Here is an 8,458-nt window from a genome sequence, read left to right as displayed (position 1 = left end):
CCAACGTCGTGCTTTCTAACTATCAAAACTCCCGTCTAGTGACACAACGAGGCTTCGAATGTGCACACCTATCCAGATGACAACAAAGTAAATTCTTTGAGAAATGGCTGCATCCAGGGAGAGCAACCCTGCCTGTGTTCTTTGGCGGTAAGTGTTCAAACGAAACGATGTTTGTTATGTACGGTAACGCATGAGGGTTTTTGCGACCTGAAACTGGTGGTTTATAGGAGGCTGAAGGTGCCATAAATGACAGCAACAGCAATTGGCCCAAAACATCGATTTTGCTAATACTGTATCTGTTATATATTCAGATTTTGTTCAAACACATGGATAACAAGTCGCGTAAGGCGAAAATACAACATTTAGTCAAGTAGCTGTCGAACTCACAGAATGAAACAGAACGCAATGCAATTTTTCAGCAAGACCGTATACTCGTAGCATCGTCAGTCCACCGCTCATGCTCATGGCAAAGGCAGTGAAATTGACAAGAAGAGCGGTTTAGTAGTTGCGCTGAGAAGGATAGCACGCTTTTCTGTACCTCTCTTCGTTTTAACTTTCTGAGCGTGTTTGTAATCCAAACATATCATATCTATATGTTTTTGGAATCAGGAACCGACAAGGAATAAGATGAAAGTGTTTTTAAATTGATTTGGAAAATTTAATTTTGATAATATTTATATGTTTTTGGAATCAGAAAATGATGGAGAATAAGATAAACGTAAATTTGGATCGTTTTATAAAAACAATATTTTTTTTTACAATTTTCAGATTTTTAATGACCAAAGTCATTAATTAATTTTTAAGCCACCACGCTGAAATGCAATACCGAAGTCCGGGCTTCGTCGAAGACTACTTGACCAAAATGTCAACCAATTTGGTTGAAAAATGAGAGCGTGACAGTGCCGCCTCAACTTTTCACGAAAACCCGGATATGACGTCATCAAAGACATTTATCCAAAACATGAAAAAAAGTTCGGGGATATCATACCCAGGAACTTTCATGTCAAATTTCATAAAGATCGGTCCAGTAGTTTAGTCTGAATCGCTCTACACACACACACGCATAGACACACACACACACACACACATACACACACACACATACACCGCGACCCTCGTCTCGATTCCCCCCTCTACGTTAAATCATCTCTCTCTCTCACACACACTCACACACACACACACACACACACTCACACACACACACACACACACACACACACAAACACACAAACACACACACACACACACACACACTACCACATCTCCATTCTAAAACACGTCACGTTCCAAATCAAAAGACGACATTCTATTTTCTTACGTTACTATTCTTGGGTTACGGTACCATTCGGCGGCTTTGCTACGAGTATGGCATAGTCTTGGTTTGCCGAGACCTTGCACCGTTCGGCTGCCTGGCTGGCTGTTGCACCGCGAATTCCTCCCACCGCCAAGTCGTTTTTTGGTGGTTTATTTCGCATTTAGGTCCCAGGTAACATTATGAAGTTTTAATACGATCAATCGGACCTATTATCAAGTTAGTGTATCAACTTTTGAACGAACTGCGCCCAGTAGTTTCCCAGCAATAAGCTGTTAAGTCGAGACACACACACAGACACACAGACAATTAAAGTCTGCTGGACCCTTGTACTACTCGGGGATAGTGTCAAGATCAGGTCAGGGGTCGCGCGAAGGATTGTGGTCCAGTTCTCCCCTCGCCGATTCGCCGGGGAAGACGATTTCATGTTGTTCGGTTTCTAAGCTCCAGAAAAGTAAATAAAGAAGATACCAAAGGGAGATTTCCTACAATTTGATCTGCACAGCGTGTTTCCAATGTCCACGCGAGGAAGAGCTGTCGAAAGCGCAGTCAGTGTCGATCTTGCAGCCGTATCCCGGTAAGTTCAGAGACAGATCTAGTGTCTCCCACTCTGATAACGTGTCACCTACTGTTAATCCGTTTTGTTTTAATTTCTTTTTATTTCAGCAGACACGGATGTCAAACACAGTGCTAGGCAGTCACCTCTAGTGAAATGAGTTGATCTAAAGTGCCTGTAATGTTTGGATGTCTTTGCTCGTGGTTCGATTTATGTGAATTTCAAGACTTGCAGTAGAGTCTCAAGTTAAGTTTACTCTGCCCGAAAAAAACTGTCCACCATTTACTTGAACATGCAGATATAAGGAAACGGAATGAATCTGTTCTCAAAGTCAAAATGATCACGATTTTTTCCTCAGATTCAAAACATGCACTGTAATGGTTTTGTCTGTACAATTTAGTAAGTCTTAAGTAGGCTACTTTGCAACAACTTCCTTGAACGTGAAAGACAGTTTTTGAATGCTAGATCTGTATCGCGTTTCATTCCAGACTCGATCCTCTCTTTGATTGTAGATCTACTGTTTGCTGTTTACGCACTATCATATATGATTCGCTATGTAACGTTTGGTAAGCTTACCTTGCAACAGCTTTCTTGTCTTTGTTGGCATTTCTGGCTGTGTTGACCGTCAGAATTATTTTAAGAACCAGGCTGCTGCAGTCGACATGTTTCGCATATTGTAGGGTTACCATGCTGCATAGGTAAAGTGGCTTGTATAACCTGACTATTCTGTTTCAAAACACTGTTTATATTTGTGTAGGTTGTAGTCATCATAACTAATCGCATTTTGCCATTTGTTTCAGAAAGGAGGTTAACCTACAACAAGATCGACGCTATGTCAGATATATGCCTCAGCCACATGAAGACTTCCGAATTTAGATCTACTCGGCATGGTGACAAGTCTTGATGAAAAGAATAGGACTGAGGACAGCAGTGGAAAAAGTGCCCACATGGCAGGTACCTAACCTATTACCCTAGTCATTTTATCTGTTTGCCTTCTTTTGAAAATTATACATGGAGTTGATATGATGCGTTAGTTTTAACTGTGTGTGTGTGTGTGTTTGTGTGTGTGTGTTACGGAGTGAGTGAGTTTGTGTTATGTTACTGTTTGTTGATTTCTTACGGGAGCCTTGAAGGCTTCGCCTCTTGTTTCTCTCGCTCTCACTCCTTCTGGTTTGTGTGTGTATATGTATGTCTGTGTGTGTGTGTCTGTTTCAATGTGTGTGTGTGTGTGTGTGTGTCTGTGTGTGTGTGTGTGTGTGTGACTCTCTCTCTCTCTCTCTCTCTCTCTCTCTCTCTCTCTCTCTCTCTCTCTCTCTCTCTCTTGCTCACTCGCTCACTCACTCTGTCTCTCTCTGCCTCTCTCTCTCTCTCTCTCTCTCTCTCTCTCTTCATTACACACACGCACACACACACAAGCACACACACACACACACACATACACACACACGCACAAACGCATACGTACACACGGTATCGTACACACAAACGCACACACAGAAAAACATCCGTGTATGTATATACGGTATCATGCAAGAGAGAGGGAGGGGAGGGGGAAGAGCGAGCGAGAAAGAAAGAGCGAGAGAAGACAGAAAGACAGATGGAGAGAGGGGGAGGGGAGCGGGAGAGACAAGGAGAGAGCGATTTAAGAGGTACAGAGGAAGAGCGATTGACAGGTGCAGAGAAAGACAGAGACAGACAGACATACATATCCGACAGACAGCCATGCAGACAAAATCCACACTCACACGCACACACAAAGGGAAGTGTCTGCCGTTTGAACATGTAGTATAGTGCTATCGACACGTAGCGTTATCGACACGTAGCGCTACAGTACATTGTTTTTTTTCAAAAATAGTGATATCGACACGTAGTTCTATTGAGACGTAGTGATAATGGCATGTGTGAATTGTGGCAATAGCACTACGTGCCGATAGCACTACTGTTTTTGGCAATTTGTGTCGATAGCACTACAGAAAATAGCGCAAACGATACGTAGCACAAATGACACGTAGCGCTAGCGGGACGCACCGGATCAACCTGTAGGAAATCTCCTTTGGTACTCTTCTTTAGTCTATTTATCTGGAGCTTAGAAACCGAACCCGGTCGGAATTTTTTTTTCACGAATCGGCGAATGCAGAGGTGAGAACCAGGCGGCTGAGTCAGTGAATGTATGTATACCACAATCCTTAGCGCGACCCCTAACCTGGTCTTGACCCCTAACCTGGTCTACATACCACTACACGACACAAACCGGTCAGCTGCGTGTACCCTCTTAAACCACCCCACCACCCGTTTTCTTTGGATACACACTTTAACTACACACGTTCTTGTATTGGTGAGTACAGTATTCCTTTGTTTTTTAACTTTGTTCATCTTACCACAGTCACTTCGTTGTTTAGATTTACACACATGCCGACAAAATGTTGATTATTGGTTCAATACTTTGAAGATGTTGCTTGGAAAATAACCAGGTGAAATGAGTATTTCGGTGTTTTGTCAAATGTTAAAGTTTCTACCACAGACATACACACGCACGCACACACACACACATACACACACACCCCCACACGCACACACGCACACACGCACACACGCACACACACACACGCACAGACAAAGTTACGATCGCATATGCTACACTTACGTGAGCCAATAAAACAGTATGCTTACAGTTTTGTTCATTTGCTATCGCTTTTGGAGGATTGATTGCTAAATCTGCTTCAACAGAACAAGGCGGTCCCATCTGTCGTCTGCTGCAGATCTGTCGTTTGCTGCAGATATGTCGTTTGCTACGGCTAAGCTTACTGATCAAGTTGACCAGCAAAGTTGGAGATACGGTTAACATAAAAGGTGGCAAAGAAGGTCGGATCTTGCGTGTGTTATTTTTCAATGTTAAAGTAAACAACGGTGTCTAGGTTCAGGTCATGCAGGCAGATAGATTTACAAGTTTTGACCTACATTGAATAGACCAGCTGAACAAAACTAAGCTTACCGCAGTACAGTACAGATAACTTACTGGCCTAAGACTGAAAGACAAAGTCAAAGTAAGGCTCACCTAAATGACGATTGAAGAAGTAAGTAACCCAAACTTGAACACAGAAGCACAACAGCTCGAATAAGCACAAATTCAGCAATCATCCTCATCGCTTGTAAAATCGCACACTCGCAGTCTTTTTGGCGAATGCCTCTGACAACCGACTTGGGTTACCGACTGAAACCGGCTGGTAACTGCACAGTTTCAAATGCATTGAACTGCGCAGTTCCGCGGTCATTGCGACAGTGCGCATGCGTAGCATTTTTTCGAGTAAACAACGCATCGTTCTAGCTTCTCAGCAACTTGAAACATGTGCGATTTGAGCGAGATTTCCATCCAGAAGGTGCGACTGTGGAGCACTGAAGCATCGAAAACCTTCTCGTGTGTACGGAAAAAGAGTGTGGAAGGTGCACACGAGGAACTTGCAGCTAGGTAAGTTTTATTTCTTTCGTTATTTACTCTTTGCAATGATGCGATGTGTTGTTCATTCCCAAGACCGGTTTTCCGCCCTGTAAGTTGTGACACTAACAGTAACTTAGTAAGTCTTGTTATCAGAATGTGTATTGATTATTAGTTTTAGAACGTGTCGATAAGCAGTCTGCTTGTTAACGTTCTTAATGTTGTTACTGTGTGTGTGTGTTACTGTATATAACATGTTTACAAGAAATTAATAAAAAAAAAAACACGCTTAAACCAACTTAGTAAGTGATCTCTCTTCAGATACGCTTAACTTTTCAGTTGATTAAAGTCAAAAACTTGAATAAGTGCCGTTGATCTGTCCACGGAATCTAACTTACTATGAAGCATAACTATGTTCCGATTCGTGATGCATACATGTCAAGTTGCGATAGTGTATGCTAAAGTTTTCCATTTTCAATCTGACGTGTGGGTAAGATTATAAGAAACAACAAACAAACTAAGTTGCCACTGCCAGTTTGTATAGCTGCTAATCTTACCTCAGGCTGAGTCAGTGAGTATTTTGTAAGTTTACATACAAAATGGTGATGAGGGGGGAAAAAGAATGCCTTCCACAGGTGCGAAAAACTGTGATTTGATCTCAAGGCCTTTTTGTTTTAGAGCTTTTCCTGCTTTGGAACTTGGGAGATGGGATTCCTGTCGACCGTGAAGCAGAAAATGCGGAGGGTGCTTCTTCGGGAGTACAAGCAGAAGTTGTATGTGAAAGGGGTGCTTTATCCTGATCCATTCATCATCACAACTGGATTGAAAGGCAGCAAGATGGGCGATTCCTGTGGCCAAGCGTCTTCATCACCGGCTGCCTGTGAGTGTGAGCTCGACCTCATGCATCGCCTCGTCAACGAGTTTTAAGGAGGAAAGGCTTACAGGTAGGAAACCTCTCTACTTTTTGTAAATAAATCTTATTTGCACTTTACTTTTGAAAAAGAGAATGGTTCAAGTTGAATTGCAAGATGGTTTGTGCGGTCTAACACCATTTCGGTTTCAGTAAACAGGGAATGTGTCAAAATCTGAAAAACCAGCATACTAGTATTAATACACACTAAAATTATGCCTGTCGCTGTCAGCAATATATATATATATACATATAATTTTTTTTTAAAGTGCAGTGATACTGATAGTGATACAGTTAATCAGCAATGACTGAACAGACTTTCTAAATCCAGGGATGGTCAAATCATCTGACTAATGGCCAGGGGCGAGTACAAAAAATCCGCTGTGCTAGTTAAAACCGCTTGGCAACTCGCCTGGTTGGCTAGTGAAAATTCTCGTCAAATGCAACACTTCTGGTTGTATACTCTAGTTTCAAAACGTTATAAACAATGCAGTTATAGCAACTGTGGTTTGTACCCGGCAAGCAATTCTTTTTGGTGGACTGGACTTTCTTGAAATGACTCACCTATCTGGCAAGTTAAGATTTTGAGATCTGGCCATCCCTGCAACTGTCTTAATTTTGCAATGCTCTTCATGCAAGTTGCACTCAAATTTGTGAGCAATTTGTTATGTACAACTTGGTAAATTGTCCTAAATGATGCTTTAGTAAAAGTTGTTGTCTCCTTTCTCTTTCTCATATTTTTTTCCCTTTTGGCAGTGTTTTGACCATGTGCAACAGGCTGCAAGTCATTTTGGAGGAGGAAGCCCCTGATTGCATCTTTGTCAAAACCAGAAAGAGACTTCTAGGTGTCTCCAAGAGTCAGCCATCACAACCACCTCTTTCCCAGAGCCAGCCATCACAACCTCTTGTTCCCAAAGTAATCCAATCCTGTTGCCCGTTTTGATACAGGCAGCAACAGGATGCACGTAGGAGGAGGAAGTCTAGTAGAAGTAGGGAAAGCGGTATTAACAAAACAGCTTTTACCTCTTAACTATGAAACCACACAGATAAACAAGGAGAGCAACCCTTCCACAAAGTAAACAGTCCTGACGACTCTAATTTCAACAATGTGTCAACTCATGTAAAAGCTTTGCCAGATCCAGGCATTAAGCTCTACTCTGTAATGGGCAGAGCAACATTGTTGAACAGCTGCTTCGTTTCTGTAAGTTTTCAGCCTGAAAGGTAGTAGGGTGGGTCGCATCTATATAAATGTTTGTCTTGTCAAAACCTATACATGTAAATTTGCCTACATTTTAAGACTCCCTCTTTTTCTGTACTGGATTTTTTTTTATCAGATTATTGTTTGGAGTTCTGAAAAGGAAGGTTCCTGTGTACACCATTATAGATATGACTTTTACTGTAAGTTACATGTGTGTTTTTGGTATATATTATATAAATATATAAAACTAGATATCTTTCTTCCCAATATGTTCATTGCCAAGTGGATGAAGTCATCAGATTTGATCTGCTGCTAACGTTTATCAACACAAGTAAAGTTTTTTTGAGCTAACTGTATTGTGTGCATTTTGTTTGCAAGTGCTGATATGTTTGACTTTGTGCTGTAATGCTTTGTCTTGTCTCTCATTCTCCATTTCAAAGTACGAGAACTCAGATTTTGTTCTGACACACACATTGCATCATACAAACATCAATAAAGACACACACAAAAAGTGAGCCAAACAAACATTTTTCCTCAGAACATGTTATGGTATGCACAGGGGACATGAAATGGAGAGAAGACTGTGCGCAGGAAGAAGAGAGAAACATTCAAACAAATGAAAACAAACCAGTAAATTGTTTAAGGTTGCTCTTGGCCACTCTGGTGACATGTACTTTATTCTACCTATATTAGCGAAACCGATAGGCTAGATCCTCAAGGTCTAATCCTCGTCTCTGTTGCATAAACAACATCTCATCTATACTATAACGTTTAGGGGTCAATACTCATTGGTTGATCGCTAAACATTCTTGTCTTTTTAGAATTGTTGACTTTTTTCTGCCATCTTCTTGTTACAAAGGGTGACACTAAAAACATGAATTAATTGGAAGAGACTGGTCGTGGCTATACCAGTGCAATATGATATGTTCTGCGAGAAATCAGATTTCTGAATAACCATGGATTTTTCCTGTCTGCGTTCTTTTTCTTAGCCATGTTTGCAATCTGTAGTTTGAACACACTCACTTGTCTCTTCAGTCTATTGTTCTCCT

General features: G+C 41.4%; 1 long non-coding RNA gene across 1 annotated transcript; it reads left to right on the top strand.

Moving 5' to 3' along the window:
• The first annotated feature begins 5,195 nt into the window (after nt 1-5,195).
• Nucleotides 5,196-7,727, top strand: LOC138972292 (uncharacterized). The gene is made up of 3 exons (XR_011457538.1): nt 5,196-5,334; nt 5,980-6,245; nt 6,968-7,727. It is a non-coding gene; the product is annotated as an uncharacterized lncRNA (long non-coding RNA).
• The last annotated feature ends 731 nt before the right edge of the window (nt 7,728-8,458 follow it).

This window comes from Littorina saxatilis, linkage group LG8 (assembly GCF_037325665.1).
Source record: "Littorina saxatilis isolate snail1 linkage group LG8, US_GU_Lsax_2.0, whole genome shotgun sequence".
Lineage (NCBI taxonomy): Eukaryota > Metazoa > Mollusca > Gastropoda > Littorinimorpha > Littorinidae > Littorina > Littorina saxatilis.
Note: the sequence above shows the minus strand (reverse complement) of the source record. Positions and strands in the feature narration are given on the sequence as shown.